Source organism: Anser anser, assembly GCF_964211835.1.
Source record: "Anser anser genome assembly, chromosome: 23".
Taxonomy (NCBI): Eukaryota; Metazoa; Chordata; class Aves; order Anseriformes; family Anatidae; genus Anser; species Anser anser.
In genome coordinates, this window is record NC_139744.1 from 6,695,448 (window position 1) to 6,720,606 (window position 25,159).

The 25,159-nt window shown below is 43.5% G+C and overlaps 2 protein-coding genes and 1 long non-coding RNA gene across 3 annotated transcripts in view; 1 reads left to right on the top strand and 2 right to left on the bottom strand.

The window, feature by feature from the left end:
• The window catches only part of LOC310885452 (acid-sensing ion channel 2), a 504,402-nt gene that overhangs the window by 336,790 nt on the left and 142,453 nt on the right, over positions 1–25,159 (bottom strand). The window lies entirely within an intron of this gene.
• The window catches only part of LOC310885454 (uncharacterized protein), a 369,789-nt gene that overhangs the window by 293,352 nt on the left and 51,278 nt on the right, over positions 1–25,159 (top strand). The window lies entirely within an intron of this gene.
• The window catches only part of LOC310885461, a 56,971-nt gene continuing 31,827 nt past the window's right edge, over positions 16–25,159 (bottom strand). The window contains exon 3 of the long non-coding RNA XR_014574816.1: positions 16–25,159. This exon is cut by the window's right edge and continues 4,106 nt beyond it. This is a non-coding gene — a long non-coding RNA (uncharacterized lncRNA).

The window sequence follows — 25,159 nt, forward strand, 5'->3', positions numbered from 1 at the left end:
AGTTCTACCAGTGACTCAGAGGAAAGTCTCAGTTGCTCATTTGGCAAAAAATGCAGCAGTCTATGAAGTGGTAAATATTGATGATGCCAAGTTTCTAATAGAGGGCAACCTGGAATGCTTCACCAAGCATGAAGACTAATTCAACTTCACTTTAGAGAAGAAAGAAAGGTCATATATCAGAGGATAAAGGCAGCAAAAATATACCCAAAAATATATAATATTAGCAAATATAATATATTTTGCTATAATATAGCAAAAATCTATAATGCTTTCTGAGGTCATCAAAAACTGTTCCTGTTATGGAATCGGGATTTACAATCCACTACTGAATTCTCAAGAAAGGAAAAAGCAATCAGGGTCATGAATCCCTTAAGCTTTGGTTCTCTGTGCAAATTCTGGATATACAAGCTGGAAACTTAGTGGCATAAGGAATGATTCCCAGCTTTTCTTGTTGGCTTCTTACTCTATCCCGTCTACAGCAGAAAATTCAGTAAGAAAATTCCACCAGGAAGTGGGAAAGCTTGACAAAACCATCATGAAAGCAGCTATAAACCGATAAGCAAAATTGCCTTCCTGTGGAAAGAACAGTGGTATTTTAACATTTTAGAATGTGAGATCTCCTGGCATGGTGAGAAGCTTGAAATGAGGATTTCTGTTCAGGGATATTGTATCAGCTTATTGTGTGTATTGTATCAGCTTTAGTGTCTCTTCCTTTTCCCTTGCCAAACACAGCAGCAGAACCGCTTACACTTTGTAATATTCATCATGATGCTTTCTGGTGACTAAATTGCATCACGGACATCTGATGACCACAGTGTAGTGCAGAAGATTGCTTTTGGCAGCAGTGTTTTACACAAAACATGATTAAAAAAAAAAAAAAAGAGGACACAAATGACAAAACCCCTACATCTCCCATGCACTACTGAGACAATTTACGTCCAGACTGATATTGAAATCAACATGATACAATATCAAATCTGGTTTAGTTTTTCAGTGCTGGATGTATAGCTATTTTCCCAAAGTTATTTTTATTTTTATTTTTTATTTTATTATTACTGTTTTCCAAACTTCCATCTTTCAAGAACCAGCTCTCCTGTATAGAAACTTCAGCCCTACTACATAGCTGACTCCACACCCCGTGCACAGGGTTCCATTAACCCCCCTGCCAAAGTGGGTGGAGGGTTAAGTAAGACAGAAGATGGAGGGAGGGGGAAAACGGGCATTTCCAGTGATTTCCCCTTGACCTTCTTCCTTTTGCTTACAGCTGATCTTAGGAATTAAATTCCTCAAATCCTGGTACTTGAAGTACATCCCTGTGAGCTTGGTATGTTCCTCCAAATTTCTTTCTCAAATCTGAACCTCTCTGTCTGTGAAAAGAACACCCAGGGTACATGACCACCAGCAGGCATCACCTTTAAAAAAAAGACATAAAAATGGTAGTGGTTTCGAGAGCTGGCGGCATCCTTCCTTTCCTCTAAAGGAAATGTCTGCATGCTGCATTACCAGGCTGTATTCCTGCAAGGGAATAATTACTTCAATATTCCTTAGTAAGACATGCACACTGTCACTGTAAATTTGACACAGATTAATATTAAACTGGATTTAAGATGCTGTTTTTACACAATGTGCTTGTAATTACCTGGCTAATAGCAATGACTATGATAGAGCAGTATTGTTAGTTGCTCCGGGAAAATTAAAATCAAATCCCAATTCGACATTCATTGAGAGCCCATCAAGGAAATTCACCTGGGTTCAATGGAAGGATTTCCTTTCTACTGCCAGTGAATGCATGAACAGTCCTTGCCCTCAGCTACTGACCTATAATACCAGCGTGCACGAGCCTGAATAACATCCATGAAATCTTCTGGTGCTACGGAGCAGGTGACTGCTGCCCACAGGGCCAGCCTGGGTCTTCCCCACAGCAGGGACAACGATGTGCTGCCAGGAGTAGTGACCGAGGCTGAGCAGAAAGGGGCAGCAGTATCCATGGGAAAGCTGTCTCCGTGGACTTCTGTATCTTGCCCCAAAAGGAAACTAAGACAAAATCAGAAATAAAAGCAGTGCTTTGAGGAAAAAGGTCTTCATCCGGCTTGGAACAATTACGTTATTTCTGAGCAGAAGAGTGCTACAAGGATGCTAAGAGAGTTGGGGATGTCAGGGAATGTAGTGGCAGGACAAGGGGGAACAGCTTTAAAATGAAAGAGGGTAGGTTTAGATTAAATTTAGATTAGGAAGAAATTCTTTACTATAAGGGCAGTGAGGCCCTGACCCAGGCTGCCCAGAGGAGCTGTGGGTGCCCCCTCCCTGGAGGTGCCCAAGGCCAGGCTGGATGGGGCTGGGGGCAGCCTGGGCTGCTGGGGGGGTCCTTGCCCATGGCAGGGGGTGGAACCAGGCGAGCTTTAAGGTCCCTTCCAACTCAAACCATTCTGCGGTTCTATGACAACTGTCAGAATTAAGAAATCAGGCTCTGATTGTTTCTCAGGTTTCTAGAAGTCACTGGCAGCTTTTTACAGTTATAGCTTGCATTCAAAAAAAAATATATATATATACAAAACAAAATTCCTCTGTATTGAAGCCCAGTATAAACTCCCGCAAAATTAGCTCGCAATATTGTCACTGCCACTGTTTACCTCTTTAGCATGTCACTCGTAACTTTCTACAAATTATCCCTTCACATAAAGAAAGAAAAGAGAATTACAGTCATCAGGAGAGCACACAAACAGAAAGGTTGGTTGCAATTCAAATAAGAGTTCCAAGATTTGAAACTCATTAATGCTCCTTTCTAGAAAACTCCAAAAAAGTTTGTTACTTTCTTGATATGGTCATAGCAAAGCCAGTTGGGGTAGCAGCTGAGATGCTGACTTGCTGGTGTGACCTACCTTGTGCTGACTACACGGCTCGTACCAATCATCTGGTGAGCAGATCCTCTCTGGGTGTTCACCCTCAAGCTCCAGCAACACAACCTTGAGCTCAGCATGGGAAATCTGCCCACCTGTTTTCACCACACAGCATGCACACACCTTGCAGGCATGTCCAGGGAGGAGAGACTGCATTTAAACCCTTCACAATAACCATAGCAAAGCCCAAATCTTAGGTCCTTCAGCTTTTTCTATGGTTACAGTGAGCTTCTGGAATGAGGGGCATCCCGTGCCTTCCCCTGTACATCTACTCAGCAATGCCAAATCAGTACAGAACGGGCTGCAGGCATGGGAGTGCAGTCTGAAACTCTGTCCAGTTGTATCCTTGAGCTTCATTCAGTGGGGGGAAAAAGGTGTTAGGGATTTAACATAACTCAATACCAATATTCCACAGCAAAAACCTGCAGCAAACAACACACGTGTGCTCAGACATCTGCTTCTGCCTTAACTATTCTCACGCCAGTCTCACAGACATTTCTAGCCCTGATTATACCCAAGTAATTATGCTAACTAAGGACTGCTGCGGAATGCAGTGGTTCTGCCTTACGCCTGTGTTCCTATCACATCCCCAAAGATTTTATACCTTACTTAGTTTACTCCAAGCTATAGAAAGTGGGTGGAGTTTTACCTGTATACAGGGGATTTGGCAGGGACATCAAATGTCAAGTTGGATGACCAGATTTACAAACCATACCTTTCTCTGTCCCACAGCCAGCAGCATCCTGCTACTGGTAGTCAGCACAGACACTGATGCATACACTGAGAGCACTTTCAATATCCTTGGCCCAGAAAACATAGGTGAGCCATGGAGCCAAGTGCACTTCTATGTCAGGCCACTCTTTTACTGGGAAATTAAGTATCACAGAATCATCTAGGTTGGAAGAGACCTCCAAGATCACCTAGTCCAACCTCTGACCTAACACTAACAAGTCCTCCACTAAACCATATCACTAAGCTCTACATCTAAACGTCTTTTAAAGACCTCCAGGGATGGTGACTCAACCACTTCCCTGGGCAGCCCATTCCAATGCCTAACAACCCTTTTGGTAAAGAGTTCTTTCTATTATCCAACCTAAACCTCCCCTGGGGCAACTTTAGCCCATTCCCCCTCGTCCTGTCTCCAGCCATGTGGGAGAATAGACCAACCCCCACCTCGCTACAGCCTCCTTTAAGGTACCTACAGAGAATGATAAGGTCACCCCTGAGCCTCCTCTTTTCCAGGCTGAACAACCCCAACTCCCTCAGCCGCTCCTCGTAACACTTGTTTTCCAGACCCCTCACCAGCTTCGTTGCCCTTCTCCGGACTCGCTCGAGCACCTCGATGTCCTTCTTGGAGTGAGGGGCCCAAAACTGAACACAGTACTCAAGGTGCGGCCTCACCAGAGCCGAGCACAGGGGGACAATCACTTCCCTAGGCCTGCTGGCCACACTGTTTCTTATACAAGCCCGGATGCTGTTGGCCTTCTTGGCCACGTGAGCACACTGCTGGGTCATATTCATCTGACTGTCAACCAATACTCCCAGGTGCTTCTCTGCCAGGCAGCTTTCTAACCACTCATCTCCCAGCCTGTAGTGCTGCTTGGGGTTGTTGTGCCCCAGGTGCAGGACCCAGCACTTGGCCTTGTTGACCTTCATACAGTTGGTCTCAGCCCATCGGTCCAGCCTATCCAGATCATCCTATCCTCGAGCAGATCGACACACGTACCTAACTCGGTGTCATCTGCAAACTTACTGAGGGTGCACTCGATCCCCTCATCCAGATCATCAATAAAGACATTGAAGAGAACTGGCCCTAGTACTGGGGGACTCCACTAGTGACCGGCCTCCAACTGGATTTGACTCCATTCAACACGACTCTTTGGGCCCGGCTATCCAGCCAGGTTTTATCCCAGCGAAGCGTATGCCAGTCCAGGCCATGCGTAGGAAGTTTCTTGAGGAGAATGCTGTGGGAAATGGTGTCAAAAGCCTTACTGAAGTCAAGGTAGACCACATCCACAGTCTTTCCCTCATCCACTAAGCATGTCACTTTGTCATAGGAGATCAGGTTTGTCAAGCAGGACCTGCCTTTCATAAACCCATGCTGACTGGGCCTGATCACCTGGTTGCCCTGCAAGTGCCGCATGATGACACTTAAGATAATCTGCTCCATGAGCTTCCCTGGCACTGAGGCCATCATCAAGCTGCAGTGTTATGCGGTCAAAGACAGAACTTCCTCTCCCATATCTAGCCATACAAATAAGGATGCAAGGCCAGTGGCCTTGCAGGGTATCAGAAAACCCTATAGTATCAGAAGTGCTTTCCTTAAAGCGTTATGCTTTGAATAATCGGCTGGTTTCAGCAGACGAAAGAATCTATCGCTTTCCATTAGTGCACTTACCGCCCACCATTTTAGGAAGCCGTACATTCTTCAATAAACTGAATCGACTTTCTGAGAACTATCAGGTATCGGCTACAGCTGAGGATGGATATTAGATTTGCTAAGCCAGGTCACCGGTTGAGAAAAACAATCAGATTCTGCATTCTTGCACAAAACTGAAATGTAAGTGCCCAGCCGTAAGTACTGCGCTTCTTTCTTTCAGAAATGACATATGATATTCATAATGGCTTGAATATTCAAACAAATCTCAATTGTGATGTTACGGTTTGCACAGTAATTAGCCTCCAGGGAAAAGTGCTTTCAATTAACGAATGTAAACATGCCACCATCTAGTTATGCCTTTACATGTTCCGCTCAATTTCAAGATTAAGAGCTGGAAGTCATAGCATGGGGCCACGACTCATGGCACAAATGAAAAGCATGGTTGGGACTTGAAATCGACACTTTTCTCCTCTGCATGGCACTGCCTGACACTCCCTCATGTCTCCTGCTACCACGGCGAGGAAGAACATGATGCAGTTCGTGACTTTGTTGGCCTGTGCCAAGCCACTGACCCGCTGGCTGCTAAGACAAAATTCTCTGCTGGATGACCTTGCTTTTGACTAGATCTCAGCAAGCATACAGCACAAAGGAAACCTGTATGTTTATACTTGGGGTATGCAAGGGGAGTATCAAGGCCATGAAGCACAGGAAGACTCCACTGCTTTATGTTCTTGCTCTATTTATCCTCACTAGATGGCAAAGCAAACTACTAAGGATGAGTCTCTTTCAGCCAATGCCAGCTTAGAATACATGGTGGCATTCTTCTTAGAAGCAACCAAACCCCCAGTGAGCATACAGCAGGTGTAGGCTGCTTCTGAAACACAACCCGAGGCTGGCAGAAATTGAATCTGACTTCAGAAATTGAATACTGACTCCAGCAGGCCGTGGAAGCAGGAGCCCCTGTGGTGCCTGAGAGCCAGCTAAGACGGGTCACATTCCTGGCAAGGTGCACTGACTGCTTTGCCCCTGAATTTTGCTGGTTGACTGCTTTTCTACACTGCTTTTCCAGCACGTAACGCAGGCAGCTCAGAACGGGGTGGGGCTGGCAGAGGGACTGTGAGCAGAGTTCACGGGGCATGAGGGCAACAGACACATGTCTGTAATTGCTCTTATCTGGGAGAGAGGAGGCAAGGTTTGCTCCTTAAGCAGTGGTCCAGGGCCACTGCAGGATGCCAGTTAATTTTGGTTTATTGCAAGTTATGCCTTTTTAAAAAGCTTAATTTAGGAGCCAAAAAAGGTTGGGGGTGGGGAGGGGGGGTGGCCAGTGCAATAGCCCTCCTTGCACCTGCTTCACTCCCAAGACAGGTCTGTGTCTTATGCTCAGGATGCCCGGGACTGCAGGCTGCAAAGGCCAAGTCTGTGACATTTTCCCCAGGCAATTCCTTTCTGGTTCTGCAACTGAGCTGAAAAGGCAGACTTGACAGCTTCCTGGAGCTACAGGAAAGTGTAAGACGTACCCGTTGCTGAATATATCGGAGAAAAGTACATTAGAATCCCAACTGGGACAATTTACACACAGCGATAACAGCCTGAAATCTCTGAATAAATTGCTGATTTTGAAATAGTGAATGACATGTTAGCAACAATGCACACTGAACAACGTGTGAGAATAAAAGAATAGGTTTCATAGCTCTTTCTGTTCTCTCATCATATATATTTGTGTGAGAATTCTTGCTGCCAGAGAGCCAGTGTGTCTAAAAGCATCTTGAAGAGTCTTTGACAAGTAGCTCCAGTTTATAAATGGAAAGTTTTGATGGCTTTTTCTCCTTTACCCATTTCCACAAAATATATAAGTTACGTTTTATACATTTTTAAGCTTTATTTTCTACCCATCTTTGATTTCTCCCCTCTAGCAAAATTAGTTGTCTAGAAAGAGTAAAAAGTTGAGGCCTAATAAACAGATGTTCAGATCCAGTAAGTAAATTTCCAGTAACTGCTTTATTGTTTTGTTTTGTTTTTGGGAAAAAAAAAAAAGGGCCTGAGGAACAAGAAGTTGTTAACTACACAAACAATAAAAAAAAAAACCCACACTATATACCTCACTGAGAAAAGTCTCCATTCAGAATAAAAAGGATTCATATTCTGCACAGTGATCTTTTTTGAAAATAACTCATTTCTTGTGGAATGCCCTCACTTTTCATCAAAATATTTAGATACTACCTTAACAAAGTTTCTGTGGAAACCTGTCAGCTCCTCAGTACTCCTGGTTATTATCAGCCCAGTGCTGGCGGTGGCAGCTGGCACCCAGGACAGCCGGTCCCTTCTCTCCCACCTCCCCGCTGCTGCCTTCCCCACTCGCTGCTGCTCCCTGCCACCCCATTGCCTGGAGGGCCACGCTCCACGACGCACACTTCTGCCCTGCGGCCAGTGTTTGTCACCTGAGCTGTTGTTGCAGGCGACAATTTTAAAGCAAGGTGATTCATTTGGCCAAGCTCACCCTGCAGCAATGCTTTCCTCCTAAATCTTCGCTTTGCAGCCTCCACCCCAAAGCAGCTTTGCAACTGCATTTTACGTGCCATTAATACATCAATACCTTGCAATGAGGGTCTCATGCATGAAGTGCCCCAAACCTGTGCATCATCCACTCCCTCCCTCCTAGTTCCTAGTCTCCTGAAAGCCAAGGACATCTTGTGAAATAGGTGTATGCCTTTCTGGAGTGGCCTGCTGTGCAGGTGGAAACAAGCAAAACTACAGCAGCAAGACTGGCAGCAGCAGGAGAAAATTACCACCGGTTTCTTCCATTCTCACCATGGCTGAGCAGATGGATAACCAGGGAATTCTGTCTTCAGCTCAGAACGAACTTGGTAGAAGTATACTTTGTTAGATCAGCTGGAACAGATGCTGCTGCTATGGTCCATATAAGCCAGAAAATGTCAGGCAGCAGCAGCAGCAGAATCCTTAGTTTCATTAAAGTGATAAAAGCCTAAACAGGAAGATATTACTAGAGGAAATCCACTGGTATGCACTCCAAGCCCCCAGAGCTCTGTGTTAGAGCCCCAGTGGGTCAGAAATCTCTCTGTAGCTGCCGATTTTCAGCCCTAAAGGACTCGGTTTGTGGGCCAACATGGCAAGTGTCTGAAAAGCAAGCTGCTGCGCATGGGCAGATCACTGCTGAAAATGGCAATCTCATAATTCGTGACCCAGTTATGGATTTCCTGGATGTTCTGGACAGACTTGCCTTGAAAATATACATTTATCTCCAGGCCAAAGAAACGGCACTCCTCCCAGAAAAATTCCCAAAGCCAATACTTTTTTTTTTCTCCCTTCTTTAACCTCAGCTTCTGCTGTTTTGTATTCAGTGAATAGCAATTCTCTAGTTTAAAGATTTCTAACTAGAAAAAACTATTTTCAACTCTAATCTTTAATAATCACCTGACCTTTAGAATTCATTTTCAATGATGAAAATCAGAACACAGGGTTTGTTTTCATCTGTTTTGCTCCCTTGACACAAAGCAAACAGCTGCAATCTCCTAATTTTTCTTTAAACAAAACTGAGTCAACAGCGTGTTCATGGCTCTGCCATTCCCCAGTACTCTCAATATGCCAAGGCTAATTTAGGTTGAGGCATAAACCATCTATACGAAGAGTTTAAAGGATTGAATCTATTACTCTCTACGTAACATTGTAGGAGTGGATTTTTAGAATTAGAGCTCAGTGACTTGTTCATATTTGAACCGAAATATTCAGTTCTACTTCTCATGGAAGCTTTGTAACTTAAAATAACCTGATCTTCTGAAAGAACTATCCCCAAAGTTCACTTCAAATATCGGGTAACAAAGACAAAATGTAGACAGCTAATGTGAAGATGATACTCTCAAAGGAACTGCTTGACATAACAAAGATAAAGGGCAAGTAACAGAAACAGTTTAAAGATGAGCTCTGATGTTCATTCAGAAGTCAACCTCATCACACAGGAAGTTTCAAAAGTCTTCACTGACTGTTTTTGGCAAGTGTGATGCTTTCTTCTGATGCCCATCCTCACACACACACCTAGCTATGCAAAACAGACCCCTACCAAAACTGCAGGGCCATCTGCCATGCCAAGGCAGCCACAAAGTCCAGGTGAACCAGCGCTCATTCTTCAGCTGTGATTTACATCCTTTTTGTGTGACAGGCCTTCATTGCTTCAAGGCACTCTCCTCCCAGCCACTATTCATCGGCCCTGCCTGACCGTTCATTCGTCTTGGAATCTAAGATGTGTTCCCCAAAGTTTTCATTGGTAGGTACACTTTGCAAGCATCAACATTCAAAGCAGCAATCCTAATGTCTTCCTTTCAAAAGAAGCAAATAGCCCTGTTGGAGAAATCAAATACTCGATTCTAGTGAATCATCTATTTTTTGTTTCGTTACAATGTCCATACTTGACAGGTTGATTTCAGTATCAGTGCAGCTCCCCAGACGTATTTTATCCCGGTAACAATAGAAAACATTCTTGGTTTCTCACTCTTACCTGCTCCCACTGACCTGCTCCTTGAATCAGTCTCGCTACACAGAGGATGGGAAATTAGTTCCCTAGATTTGTGATCTGTTTGAAGTGCACAGTAGCAGATCTAGCTGTGTCACTAACATCTGTCATCTGGTAAGTGGTATTATCGAAGGAGTTAAGTTTCCTAGTCATGTTCTGCTTTTGCTGAATATAAAGCAATGAATACAAAAAGATGGACTCTTTCCTGGCCCCTTTCCTGGCCTCTTTCAGCATAAGTACGAACCTAAACACTTGGTATGAAGCACTACATCTCCTCCACTGAAGTCCTTGTTTGAATTCCTAGAATGTGCTCTTTTCTTTCATTTATTACCTTGTAACCTATTCTGCTCAGGCACTGCCTTCATTTCATTTCTCTCAGAGCCAAGTAAATTTTTGGCACTCAAAACAATAATAAATATTTTCTGCTCATTTTGACATTTTCATAGTACACACAAATCAATTGCCTGGCATCCACCAGCAGCACAAATACCATGAAAGAAGTATAATTGACCTCAGGAGTTAACTTTCCACACCAAGGAGGGATGTGTCGACAACAATTCGTTTCAATGGTTCATAAAACACAGCTTAAGTTCCTGCCCATCAACGAGGTAAAAATAGCCCTTCAGGAAGCAGAATCTTCCTGAACAAGGCATCTGCTTTTGCTGAACATTTGCCTTTAGAGTAACTCTAAAACCAGCTGAGCAGTTAGAAACCCAAACAGTTGATGTAAAAATAATTTGTGAAGAGCATGGCAAGTGCTTCCTGGAATATATTCTACATGGATAATAATCATATATATCATATATACATTTTCAAGTGATTCCACGATAGCTTTTGGAAGTAAGAGTAAGACATTTCACAAGTCTCAGCGTGATTTTTTTTTTATTTATTGTTAGAACTAGTATTTTTTAAAACAGTTTATTCATTTTCAGGTGCCTCCCTTTGAGAAGAGAAGCAATGCATGACTTCAGTAAGAGTACATGGACATCCATGTAGAAGGAATGGTCAGGTAGGTTGTATGGATACAAGAAACTGCATTTCAAAAGACATAGGGGAAATAGAAGCTATATATCATTAATTTGAGGTCTTTCTTGGCCTAATAATACATTTCATTTATACTGAGCTGCTGAAACTATATCACACATCTTCCCACTGGGAAGACACTTGGGGAGACACTTCCCTTGGTGATTCCTCCAGACTGCACACTTACTGGCTGGAAATGATCCGTGCCAGCAGATCCCATGCAGGTTCAACATTGCTTTTCTGAATCTCATCTGACAGTGGTTCCAGACTCTGCTGCTGCCTTTGTCCCCACATACATTTCAAAACATCATTCATCTTAACTACAACCCCCTGATGCCAAGGACAGTCAGAGGAAAAGACTGATGACAGACTAGACGGAGACTACAGCATGAGGTAAAACCAAACTCTGCTGTCCAAGAATAAGGAAGAATTATGAAGCAAACTGCCAATTCCTTCAATCATGACCAAAGGTCCCTCTGAACCCATCCTGCTGTGTTTGCAGGAGAGAATCACACGCCTAAAAATGCTACATATGCTGCATCCCTTTATACCTTTCAAATATAATCTCTCCCTCAGGCACCCAGCACACATCAGAAACCTATCCTCAATATCACCACTGTTCTGGCAATATTTGTACCCTCAAAGAGAATATTTATTCCATCTTCCCTGGGCACATAACATAGTTAATACAGTGTAATAGTGTGAAGGAAGCAATACAAAAATGAGGGCAGTGGGATATCTGCTGTCATAACTCTTCACTTCTCTATGCAGAAATACCAATGTCTTCCTTCTGTGGGATTTCATTCAGGACTGTTCCATTTAATTTGGTGTTCCCGCAACCATCTTAATTTCTCTGCAACGAACATATCCCTGGCAAGATTCTGGTCTTGAATAAGTGCACTGTAATGCTAATATCTACATCTGCCAGACTCCTTATTTCCACGGCTTGCATCTCTTCAAAGGCAGAAAGAAGCAGGGTCCCAGAGGATGAGATTTTCCACATGTTGTTTCTAATGATATCAGTGGAGTCACTCAGCAGTGAGCAGAATTAGAACCATGGTTACAAATTGCTCCTGGGGATGGGAGAGAACACGAATGATGCCAGGTAATGATTGCTTGCTACCCTTAGGGCAAGGGGTGATCTCACTCCATTTTATATATACACTATGATTCGCAGTCGGTGAAAGGAAACACACTTGTAGGTGCAGTTCAGCTTAGGCTGCAACAGGTCACCTGAGCTGCAAACTAACGTACCTATTCCCTTCCATGGCAATTAAGAGATTCTAAGAGTGTGTGAAAGAAGATGCTCCCATGACAACTCTGACATCTAAACTTGGGTTATTTCTCTCCTACTTGTGTCCAGCAAAGGAGATAAAGACCTACTGTAAGTCTGCCAGTTCTCAGTCTCCCTGAGCAGCGAGTCCAGAATGCTGCTTAAACATCGTTGTTTAGATTTGGTTTTCCAACCCTAACCCTATCAGTTTGCTGGCCACTAGGGATTTCAGCTGTGCAGGAACCCACTCACTCTGCAATGAGATAAGTCACCTATACTCCCCCGGGGACAGTGTGCCAGGGAATCAGAGACGAGCCCGATGCTCAGGTCTTACAGCACAAGAAGCACCAGAAGACAGCAGAAGGGCGTAACTGGTACAAGGATGCTAAGCGTTGTCACAGTTCTCAAAAGATGAGTCTATTCAGATTCTCTCCACATTGTGGGGACCTGCCTTCCAAGCCCCGACTTGTTGGAAGAAGTGCCCAGGAAATTTTGCCCAGAACCTGTACTATTCCAACAGCGCCTCAGTGGGGAGAGAGAACAATCGATTGTCTACTGAATGGGTTTTTAAAGAATGGGCACATCTATTAGCATGAGGAGGACAGCTTGTTGGCAGCTTCCAACCAACAAAATCTGCTGTCGTAGCAGAATATCGGGTCTGCCAAGCAAACACGCCACAAAATGTGCAGGGAGTGCACTGGAAGCTAACTGTGGCATCTCTGGGTATGAAATAATCCAGTGCTGGGCAGACAAGTCTGGAGGAGCATCTCTGGACCATCACAAGTCTCTGTATCTCTGTGAAATTCCAAGGTTGGCTGCAGGACTAAGCCAGGCTCTGCCTCATCCCGAACTTCGTAGAAGTCTTAATGGGGCCAACAGGTCAAATTCCTATTCCAAAGTCAGCTGTTCAGATACAAGTCTAAGCTACTTACAGAAGCCTTGTTTACAGTCAGTGAAGGGAAACAGGGATTCCAGGGCAGGTAATAATCTTGTCACCACATCCAGGCTGAAGACCAGGAAGGTGTGGTATCTGACAGAGGAAGCCACCAGCACAGGGCTTACCTCCCAACCCCTCACAGCCACCTGTTCACACGCCTCTGCAGCAGACCCACAGACCCACCCCCAGTTCCTCACCAGAAACAGCAGAAATTTTCCGATTTACAGGGCAATGTCTGAAAGAACTAAACCAATTTCCTAGTAACAGCAGATATATGGTACTTAAGCTTTACATCATCTGAACAAACAGTAGGAAATTCCCCTCCGTATAATGAGGATTACAGGCCAGCAAGTGACTCGTTCACTGTCAGACCAAAGGTATTGCACAGTGAGGAGCTGAGCCTGGCCTCTTGAACTGTATTCACTAACAGCTTGACCTCTTCCTCTCCCACTGTTGGGATCTGTTGCTTCCAAACTTCTGCATAAGTGAAACGAAACTCTGGCACTTTAATTAAGGCCAGCATTTACCCAGGAAATCTCTTCTTTTAGCTCCACAGCTTTTGTGGATACACTGAATAAGAAGCACATGGAGTGCTGGAATTAAGAGGATGTAAAAATAATCCATATAGAACAGCACAGCAAGGAACACCCTGAGAATCCATCAGTCTGAAATGCATTTGGATACCCTCTGCACGGATGGCAAAGAAAGATGAATTTGACAGAGCAATACTTAAAATTCAGTTTTCATCCAAAGAGCAAAGCACTTAACAAATTAATTGAGCTTAACATCCATGTTGAGAGCTCAGCACTGTTATAATCATCACAGGAGAAAGGCTGGATTATGACTGGCTGAAAGAAGCACAACGCATCCTTAACAGGCTATTCACTACTCCTCAGAAACCAGTAAGACAGAAAAATGGCAGCCCTCACAATTTTGATACAAAAGGATGGAGTCGCGTTGCTTTTTATGCAAACTTTGAACCCACCACTGTTCGTGTTCTATCCCCAAGAAATAATACAACTTACCTAAGCAGAAATGTGACACAGCCTGTGCTATTGCTGCATTTTTCTGGGTTACTTATCAAAATACAATATCCTAGGAACAAGAGACCTTTTAAAAGAATTATTTTCTGTTTGTTTTTAGCTACACCAATAATTCATCCCGACTAACTACCACAAGCTCAGTAGCTCTCCTGACCTCCCTCACAGTCTGCCTTTCTCTTCTTCTCTCCTCCCCTGACGGATGCCTGTGGGAATTTGTGCAGTTAGACAGAAATCCCCCATCCATGCATTGTCGGAATTAATGTAACATCGAGAAGCTGGAACAGTAGGATTCTTATCCAGTGAACAACAAGATTTATCGCCCCTATAAAGACATACGGACTCTGCCTTTGGTCAGTCAATAAATTGTTAGTAGTCAAAACACCCCTTACAACCTGCCAATCTGCCACTTATCTTCCTATATCCAGTCCCAGAAGAACTGAGCTACTCATAATTTTTTTTTTTCTGGATCACAGAAAGAATAGAATATCCTTCCACACAAAACAATCATTGCAGAGGTGGGAAGAGCACCCAATTTGTGCAAAACACTAAAAAAAACACTTATTTGAGTAAGTTTTCCTACTTAATGTTTACTGTCACGCTGTATGCATCCAGGCAAAGACTATTTTTGATATGTTCTGCAAAGCATTCAGTATACTAAACAGTGCATTAAAGGACCATTACTATTCCAAAACAGCATGCTGGAAGTTGAGAAGTGCCAGCAGTAAGGTCACTGTGGCCGCCCTTTCCTCTCCAGCTACCTAATGATACGTTTTCTCTCTGTCTCATTCTCAGAAATGACTGAAACTGTTCAAAATAGCTCAGATGGAAGCAGGCACATACACAATTTTAACCCGAAAGCGCTTGGCAGAATGATAACTGGAACTCTAAGAAGTGTAAATCAAGTGTCACTGCGTAGTAAAAATTGTATCACTAGTTTCCACAGATTCCATCTACAGCAGGTAATTAATGCGGGGGTCACTGTCTCTCCATTGGGTAAATAAATAAATAAATAAATAAGCACAGAGCATTTAAACAATTTTCCTGTTGTGACACAGATAGCAAAGGGAGAGCACAGTAATCCTGAGTCACGATCCTACACAAACACACTGACTCCATCTTCATTTTGTGGAAATCTTAGAAAGGCAAGTTCCTAAAATGGGAAAGGGATTTCTATGGAGCAATCAGAAAAAGAAAGGGAAAGAAATACCAGATATGAGAAAAGTTCCCCAACAATAGGCTCCATTTCCTAAAGAAAAGATCCAAGAGTGTGCTGAGCATCTCCCTAGAACAAGGAATTGTTAACTGGCAGAATGAGCTGAGCAGCTGGGTGGGGAGGTCACCGTCACCTCCAGGTCTGGATCTGTTTCCTCCTGCTTTCCGCGAGGGATGCGTGTGGCCAGCCTGAGAAGAAAAGAAAGATCTGTCCTCGGGGTCACTGCCATATGCAGTGCTGAAATTGCAGATGTGAAAGCACACAAAGTTAAGAGGATACTTCACATCAAGCCAAACATTCAAGGTCAAAATGTTCTTTCTCTGCTTCCTGAAACCAATAGTGCCCCAATGTACTTTCTGTTTCCCCCTGCATGTAGGATGTGAAGCTCTGCATTCTCCACATCACTGCCAAAGAAGCCAACTGCATACAAGCGATAACAAGCAGAGTCTCAGGGACGTCTGGAGATGTTTATGATAAACACCACAAAGTCCCATTCCGGTCTGAGAGAAGACAGCAGCTCATCTTTGAGCTGTGATTTCAGGCAGTTGCAAAAGATTCATAAAGAATTATTCAGCAGACACGTAATCTCCCATGATAAGAAATACCAACTATCTGGAGCAGGATTTCTCTGTGTAAATTGAAATCAGCTCTGTGTAAAGCTGAATTAAACCTTTGTCACAAAACTGCAGACCTGTCAGTTATATTTTTTCCAGGTTAAGCTGGTAAAATCCGTTGAGAACACAGCCTTCAAACAGAACTTTTTACTGCAATAGTTGCTTTTAGAATAACAGCAATAAGATGATCCATTCTTCAAACTCATTAAATCAGATTGCTTTACAGCACAAAATCATGAACTGCACCATGCTCTACTTAGATAACTATTTCATGAGCAATACTGATTTTCTACAGTAAAGCTGCTTTATTTCCATAATTGTCCCTCCTGAGAAATTTTGTTAATTGTTCCTCACTCTTCCCCTAGCTTTAATTCCAATTTTCCCTCTCCAGCCTAAGGGAATAGAACCAAACGGTTTTCATCTGGAGTTTGGAAAGCTGGTCAGCTTTCATTATGGTCTCAGTCACTTTTAATCAGCTGCCCTAAAGAACAACTGGAAATAATTAACTGAGCTTCTCCTGGGCTTTCAGGTTCAATAGAAAGGCAATCAACTGAAGATAGACAAAAGGACAACACTCCTATTAAAGTCTGGAAACTTCCCAAGAAGTCAAGGATGTAAGACCAAGCATTGGGATGTCTGTCAGTGCCAGTTAAGAACCTAGGCAAAAAGTCTTGCAAGATTTGTATGTAATTTGCAAGTGCATTTTATGCTGCCCATTTCTCTGGCTTTGTCCTGGATATTACTTCTCCAACAGTGTGGATAAAGTCAGTCAAGTGCTCTTGCATAAATACAGACATGACCTAATTTTCAAATCTTCCCAGAGCATACAGCAATCATTTACCTGCTGCAGGAAACAGATAGTCATGGGCCAAAGTGTTTGAAATAGTGTGAGATAGATGGTGGCTGTTCTGCATGGAGCAGCATGCAGAAGAGGTAGCAGAGAACTCCAGAAGCAGAACAATCACCATTCCTAACAGCAGCAGGGAAAAATACAGCATTGCAGTACTTAGCTTAAAAGCTTTGAGAATTTCAGCTTCACGAGATGGGACTGAGCTGATTTAACAGCTCCCAACGACAGCTTCTGCTTCCTTTTGCTCATAGATCTCGCCTCTCTCCCTTACCTCAAGCCAGCCCCAAGCCTAGTACAGTCCTTCCCTGAGCAGATTCATCCCACCAACAAGAAGCTGCTTTTCGGGCAGCTGAATTGACCCATCAGACAATTAATGAGCTCCGCCAGAACTAGTGCAAACAAAGGATGAGCATAAGAGAACTTCCATTCAGCAGTAATGAATCATGAGTTCAGTCCAGGTGATCATGAAAGATGTTCCTCCTGCTGCAGAGACCAGATGGCGATGAGGTGAGGAATGCACAGAGGGACAGATCACCTCTGGAAGCCTACTTTGAAGCTACTGCTCAACGTTATCGATAAGAATATCACCGTTCAAAACTTACTTTTATGTTTATGGAGGACAGGACTTAATCATCACCTCTAGCAGATATCTCTGTACTGCAGATAATTGATTTCAGTAAGCCTTTTTCTATTTGGAAGTAGGATCTTTGTAGCTAGGCTGTGCAAAAGGCAGAGGCTGGCAGGACTGCTGTTACTCAAGGGAAACAATGGTTCTTGTAGCTAAAGGGCAGGGCTGTTTTTTTACATTTTCAGAGAGCCAGCTGGGGGGGAAATACTCATAGAAAAATGAAGCAGCCTGGTTACGTGTTTGTATCGTCATTATCTGACTGGAGCTGTACTCTAATATCAAGCTCCTGTAAAATGGACTTCACAAATGGGTAAATGTGGTCAAGGTAGGTGAGATTCCCCAGAATAATTAGATCAGGACACAAAGCTCTTCCCATCACACACATACTATACAGCCCTTGATCACCAGTTTGTTTCCTCATGGAATTCCTTCACAGCAGAAATATGTGCTGAAAAAAATCCCTATTCCCTCTTAATTTCTGTCTGCTTTGCCATAAAATCATTTATTACAGCGAAGAATGATTACTCAGAAGCTCTTGGCTGTTGCAGTGCAGGAACAAGAGGGTCCAGAGGAAAACAAGACACTGGGGGCATCCGTGTCGTGCTGCCAGCCAACACTGGCTCCCCAGGGCAGAGCACCACGAGCACTGTCTGTTGCCTTCCCTCCAAGCAGGTTGCACGCACATACTGGAAAACTCATCTCAATAGACTGAAGGCCTGGCTTACCAGCAATTAAACTGCAGATCAAAGGAAACATAAATGGGGATGTTGCTTTGCTTATTAGTATCAGCTCTGTCCTTGATTGCCTGAAGGCCTTTCCAACAATGTTGACTTTAATTACTTTAATGAGAGAGAAAATGATCTGAAGAGTGTCGGCTCAATGGGGCAAGGTCCTGATAAAAATGTTAGGTCTAGGATCATTAGTTTAGCAGTTAACAGTACATTATCTTATGTTATTGGAGCTAAACGTAAACAACTCCTGAAGCCCAGCTGCTCTCAGGATTGAAGCTGGGGAAACAAATGAGAAGGAGCTTTGAAATGAAGTTGTATTGGTTCTGTTACCCACTTTCAACAGATTGCTCTTTGTTGATCCATTACAAAAAAAAAAAATCTTGTAGAGAGTAAAGCAAAGCAAATTTAATACACTGTGGGCTTGTCTTCAACAAAACACTCATGACAATTATTTAAAACAAACTTTTTGAAGTGAGGGAGTTTATCCAAAGCAAATTAAGATAAAGCAAATCAAGGCCACTTCAATTCTTAAGGGAAGCCCAAGCTGCTAAGCAAGGGACCATACATCCGCTAGCAGTGCTAGCAGTCCTGGGTGACTTCTCTCAAGCCACAGAAAGGCAAGATGGAGTAATTTAGCTTCATTTGTAATGAAAAGGGATTAAATTGCATTGCATGACCTGGTGGCTGCTGCAGGTGAAAACCACTCACAGCTACCACAATTCAGCTGACACACAATTAATTTTGAACTGGGTAATGTGATTATGATTCTGAGCCATAAGTATTTGATACAAGGATATAATATGGTTAAATAAATCCCATTTAAATTTGCATTAGATGGGGGTAGTGCCTGCAACTGTATATATAGCTCCTCCTTGTGTTCCCAGTGTGGAGGATTAGAGTTGCTGGTTGCTTTGGCTTGGAATTAGAAAGGGAACTGCATGAAAATAAATAAAATCAAGGATTTTACTTCCCAAGGAAAAATCCTTTCCTGAACTTTCCTCTGATAGTGTATTCTTATGTATAAGCCAGGCACAGGCTTCAAAGATAACTGAAGCCATCCTTGGAGATTCCAACACATTGCTATTTCAGGCTTCATTTTTTCTCTGTCTTAGAAGCAATTTTTTTTTTTTTGAACAAGTCCTTTGAACATCTTTACTGGTTTGTGGCTTGTGGAAGCAAGCTGCATCTTTTTAACAGCCTCGGAGTCCTCATCTATTGTGAAAGCCTCCTTAGAGAGCAACCCCCAAACTCTTAAGTAATGTCTGAGAAACACATCCAAGTGGATCATTATGGAGAATAAAGATTCTTCTGCAGGTAAATGAATGTGTACAGAGGCCAGGGCTATTGTGCTCTTTCTCAATATAAGGGAGATCAGTCTTTGAAGGATGGATGTGACAAGCTAACCTCTGAGCCCTGTATTCCATGCTTTTCTTTCAACAGGGATTGTAATTACCCTTTAGCATACAGTGGAAATTCAAGGGGGAAGTATGGACCTGCTGACTGCAGAGGAAACTCTTAGTTCTTGCTTTGAAAACAGCTGATAATTATTTCTCTGGCTGTTCCAGTCTCCGGTGCAGGCTCACAAGGAAAACAACAGCACTTCAGGCTGAGCTGCCTCGTCCATGTCTGGGAGAATGAGGCTCCATAAATAACTGGCTGCTCCCTAGGATTGTCCAGGTTTCTCTGCTTATTCCAGACAGCAGCTTTTCTATAGCTTTTATATTCACTGAAAGGAATGGCAGTATTTAATTTCATTTAGCAGGCCAGAAAAGGAGGTGTGGAAGGTCTGACAGACAGCACATGAAGCTGAACACCTGAGAGCTAACGAGAGCAGTTACCTGCAGTGTATGGCTGCGTCACCCCTGCAAGGCAACTGAACCGAGTTATATCGGCTGTCCCTGTGGCTGTTGTGCAGAAACATCTCTTGTCCTCACGCAGGTCCCAGCAGAGACCAAGGAAGCTGCTGCAGCCAAGCTCTGGAGCTCAGCAAAGGACTAATTCTACCAGCTCCAGACTGCATAAGGCTTGCACTCCAGCTGCGGCAGAGCTGCCTGTGGCTTGCTCCCACGTGGTGCTGTGGATGCTCTGTGTGGCAGTGACAGCATTCCAGGAAAAGGTACTTCAAAAGCCTACAGGCTCTCTGAAATTACACTCTGAAGATTATTTTTGGTTTTGCCATTTCTATCCACCTACAAATCCAAGAGCCTGAGTTACCACCAGGAAAGCTATACCTGGTTCACAGGGAGCTATAAAAACCTCTTCAAATGGCACATTGCAGCTTTGCTGATTGGAACAATGGTGTGATTTTACAGCTGGATAGCTCGAGACATTCCAGAAGGCAAGGAAGCAAGCGTCCGTGCACCTCGTTAGGAAGCCAGCAACTGCCTCATTCCAATGAGCTTAAATTCCAATGACCTTAAACAGGTGTTAGTACCTCCCCGTGCCGGTGAGATATGAGCCCTCTGTATCTATGCGCTGCCTCTGCTGGACCTCAAGATGGAGTCAGGACAGCAGAGGACTGCTAGGCAGAAATGTGGGAAGGAGACTCTTCTGCAGATTGATCCCTGAAATCAAAGTGACAGTTGGAAGTTTCTGAGTGCTTTTGGCACATAGACAGCAAAGGAGACAGAGGAGATGGATGAGCAGGCAGAGTGCTGGTGACAAGGTTGAAGTATACTGTAAACACCTTGTCCAGAGCACTGGTGCCTCTCTATTGCCTAATACCTTTGGCCATCATCAATCCTTGAGCACCCTCTTACTGCTCTAAAAGGAAAAGCCAAAGCTGAATGCTGGCTATTACAGTCTCAGAGGTTTACACTGCAGCTCTGGAACTCTAGACTCTGTCATAGCCTCTGTGTGTGTGTTATTTTGGGAGTACCTGTTGCCTTCTCCATGAAACATAAATGCTACTGTGACAAAACACAGTTTACCTCTCAGAAGTATTGTACCATTCAGATTAAATCTGCTCCAGTATTATTGCAGCTCCACTTTAAAGGCATAATACAAGACAGAATACAATTTCCTTGGTGAATGAGATTTATTTTCTTTTTGTGGTCATCTCTTGTCCTCTGTTGTAGTAAGTATTCTGGCTGGTAATAGCATGTATCTTGCCTAAGAGCATCACAGGAAGGTACATGTTGAGGCTAAAGGATAGCAAGGAACCGTATGTGTTGCCAGCAAGTTTAACGAGAAAGTAACATGTGGCTGTAGGAAGATATTTTGAGAAGGACACGCGTGTGCTTCTTGTGATTTCTGAGCTTGAGAGAAGGAAAGAGGAAAGGAGGAAAAGACCGCAGAGCTGAGCCCAAAGGATGCTTCTTTGTGAAGCCAGGGTAGCAGCAGTGGAGAGCAGAACATGGCCGTGGTGTGTTTTAATTCCTGACCTGGAGTTTACCTGTGATTCCAGCCAGCATTAACCATCTTTCGTCCAGCCTGGCTCTCACCCACAATTCCTAGAGATGCCTTAAGATCTCTCTGTGCTGCAGTCACCACAGGGTGTTGCATGCCACACACCACTCTCCTCACCCAAGTAATAGAAGGAAGGACCAGACCATTGCACTACCCCCCCACACACACCTTCCCCCACCTTGCACTGTGAGTGGAAAGAGTTAGAATGGAGCTAGGGAACAGGCACACATAGCATGGCCTGCAGCTTCTGGTACAAACACAATTTTATTTAACAAAGGAGCTCAGGCACTTTCCAGCCTGTCCCTTTAAGACCATGTTCACCAAGAGAAAGACAAACATACAGTTAACCAGAAACAGCAGACATTGAAACCTTGTGATCTGAAACTTGACCCTGATTCAACAGCCAGGAAATCCTGGGAAACCTCCAGAGGCAGCAAACAATCCCTTGCCCTGGGGTGGAGGAGAAGGAAACAATCAACACATTTATGCAGACTCAGAAAGGGTCAGCCATTTACAGAAAACAAGCAGAGCATGTGCAGGAGTTAGGATCATCATTACTAAGACACCCATTTTTTCTGCTCCAAGGCATAAGCTGATCAGCGGATGGCATCCAAAGGAGCCCTCCCATTCTGGTGGGATACAGAGCGTAATTAGTGAGGGCATGGAAAGCCTCTGACATAAGCCTCGCAGGCAGGGCAGCCCTAGTGACAACAAATGACATTTTCTGCTGCTGAAAACCTGACTGTAAGAGAAAACTGTACAAATATAACCCTGCTTGAACGTAGAGCAACAAGGGGCCGATGACCCAGCCATTTATTCCTGACCACGTGGACTGGAAAAAAAAAAATCAAATCATGTGTTGGACTGTGATCCACCTCAAAGCAATCTGCTTTACCCATAGCAAAATGGGAGTTCACGAGCAGACAGCCCCAGGGAGAGCTGCACCTGGAATATCAGATACGAGAAATCATGGGGCTTATTGAAGCAAGACTATAGAGAAAAGTTAATTTCTGAGAGGCTGAAAGGATTAGGTACAGTGTTGCCCAACTTCAGTGGTAGCTGTTACTTTCTTGGAAATCGCAGATAGTAAAACTGAATGAGATAAAAAATGTGGTTATTTTTTTCATCTCTAATTCTTCTCAGAAATCTGAATGCAAATACTGCTGTGCTTACCACTGGACTTGCTGTACATGCAAGGCAGCACTCCCTGGAGGATACAGAGAGGATTCCAGATACCCAAAAAGTGCTTTGTAGTGGGTACACCATTGCCCCTTTCCTCTCTGATAAGGGATAGAGCCTGGCCCTTTGCAAGGTGTGCAGAGATCTGAAATGTTTTATGTCAAAAAGTGCTGAGCAGCTTCAGTTTGTCTGGACTTCTGATCACGTTCTCTGGGTGTTGCAGACAACCCTAGACATTCTCCTGTCAGGCTCTATCCTTCAACTATCAGAAACCAAGTTTCTATTTTGCAGGAAATATAAGCCCTTTAAACCCTACTTCCATTTCAGACCCATGGAAAAAAAAACAACATTTTGTAATGAAGAAAAGAAATGGCTTGTTTTCTTCCACACGGAGCTGTCAAGACATTTCATATAGATGGTGCTGGCACTTTCATGCACATGTTCCAGCACCGTTTAAATCTGAATGCCACACAAAACTTATTATATTTATTTTGTTGGGATCAAACAGAATACCGAAGGTAACAGGACTACTCAACCATCACTGCTATTGCAATGTTCTCTAAAACAGCTTTTTACTTCTACAAAATGGCAGCTTCTGATGAAAAAGCCTACTATTGATAGTTTGCTGTCTGGCTCCTCTGTCATTATCTATAGCTGTGGCAGCCCTGCATTTAAATCAGCATTTGAGCGAACAAATAGGAGAAGGCTATACCAGCTTAACCTGCCTGCAGTCTCTGTATGTTGGTTCCCTTTCACGCTCACCATTATGGTTTTCCCTACCATTTAGCAGAGTCTCAGTTGGCATGCCAGGGCTGTTCATGCTTGGGCTCCTACAGTGTGCTTTAGGGCAAGCAAAGTATGCTTCACAAAAGTTTTCGCTGGTATTTATACCTTTGTCATTGTTTGGTTCCAGCAACAACTGCAGGTTTTGCCTTGCTATTACTTAAGAATTTTTGTTGTACTAAATTCAGGACATGAACTGTGGGGATTTCTTATCTCAGTTTAATTACCTCTTTGATTGAAGTAAACGTTGTATCAAGTGGATGGAGGGAGGTCATGGTTGGAATGATCTCCTCATATACAGATTAAAAGCACAACCTCCTTTATCTACCATTGTCTTCTAATGAGGAATTTCAGACTCACCAACTTCAGAATAACCTCAAAAGTACAGGTGACCAGTGCCAGCAGAGGAGATTCTACTTTGTTGCTCTGCGTTTTGCCACCATGCCTCTTTTTCATCTCCTTTTTAGCTGTTTGAACTTCTCTCTATTCCTCATGCTCCAGAAACCCTGCCTCAGAGACTCTAGAAGCAGCAACTGGATGATGAAGGTGATCAAACAAGCCAGAGTTGGTTACTCTGTGCTTGGGCTTAGACAAGGCAAACAAACGTGGCACAGCTTCACAGAGGGAGGGTTGTTACCAGCTCCACAGGGAAGGAGAAACATCTTGTTGACATCATTTATTCAGTGTCCTACCGTCCCAGCCTTGCCACATTCTTCTTAACACCAAATCCAGTCCTACCTGAGCAAAGGGTAAGTGAAGAGAAAATATAGTAAGAAATTCTGCAAAAAAAATAAAATAGAATAAAATAAAAATAAAGGGAAGAAATGCAGCTTCAGAAGTTCGCTGAATCTGAAAAGGTTCAGTTCAAATCTCTGGTGGTCTTGGCAGATCAGCCCAAGGGCTGCAGACTGGGAAATTAGGCCTTAGTCCACTACCTGTTGTGCCCAAAGCTGAAATTTTAGAAGATGTAATTCATCAGCCCTGGGGACAGACATCCTGGAAGATAACTGTCTTGAGCCGCAAAGTAAGTGCAAATTTGTGTTGAGCACTCTGCCTACTTACAAAGTGCCCTTCAAGAACATTCGTCTTTAAAAAAAAACAGTGGAAGATTGTCTGACAGAACTTGCCCCTTGGTTCTCATCTTTAAACTTTTTGAACCAGGTCCTTCAGAGCTATAAAACGTATTGCAGAAAAATCAACCCTTGAGTGCCTGAGGCTGGGAATCTAATAACTGAAGGCACTTTAAAAAGTGCCTAAAAGCAGGAATTTAATAACTCAGGTCTGGTTTTGATCATAACTCTGGAGTGTAGGTACCCTGATGATCAAATTGTTCAATAAGAGACATCCTGGAGGATGGTATATTTCTTTTTCAGAAGTTTTATCAAGCATTTAATGAACCAGAATTCCCCTCCACAAATACCTCAACTTCCTTCCCTTCTCGCTCTGACACATTGCAGTGGGTTTTCACCTGTGATGCAGCAGTCCTTCTCAAAAGTAAAAAGCTAATTCCACTGACCTTTTAGGAAGAATTCAGCTCTTCCACGTGGATGTCTTGTTCTATATCCAGCCCCTCCCTCATGATTGCCTTTTTCTGCCAGTCCCATTTTTTGAGCAGAAAAGCACAGCTGAACAAAAGCACTTCAGCCCAGCCTTTTAATGTCCTCCACAGAGATTC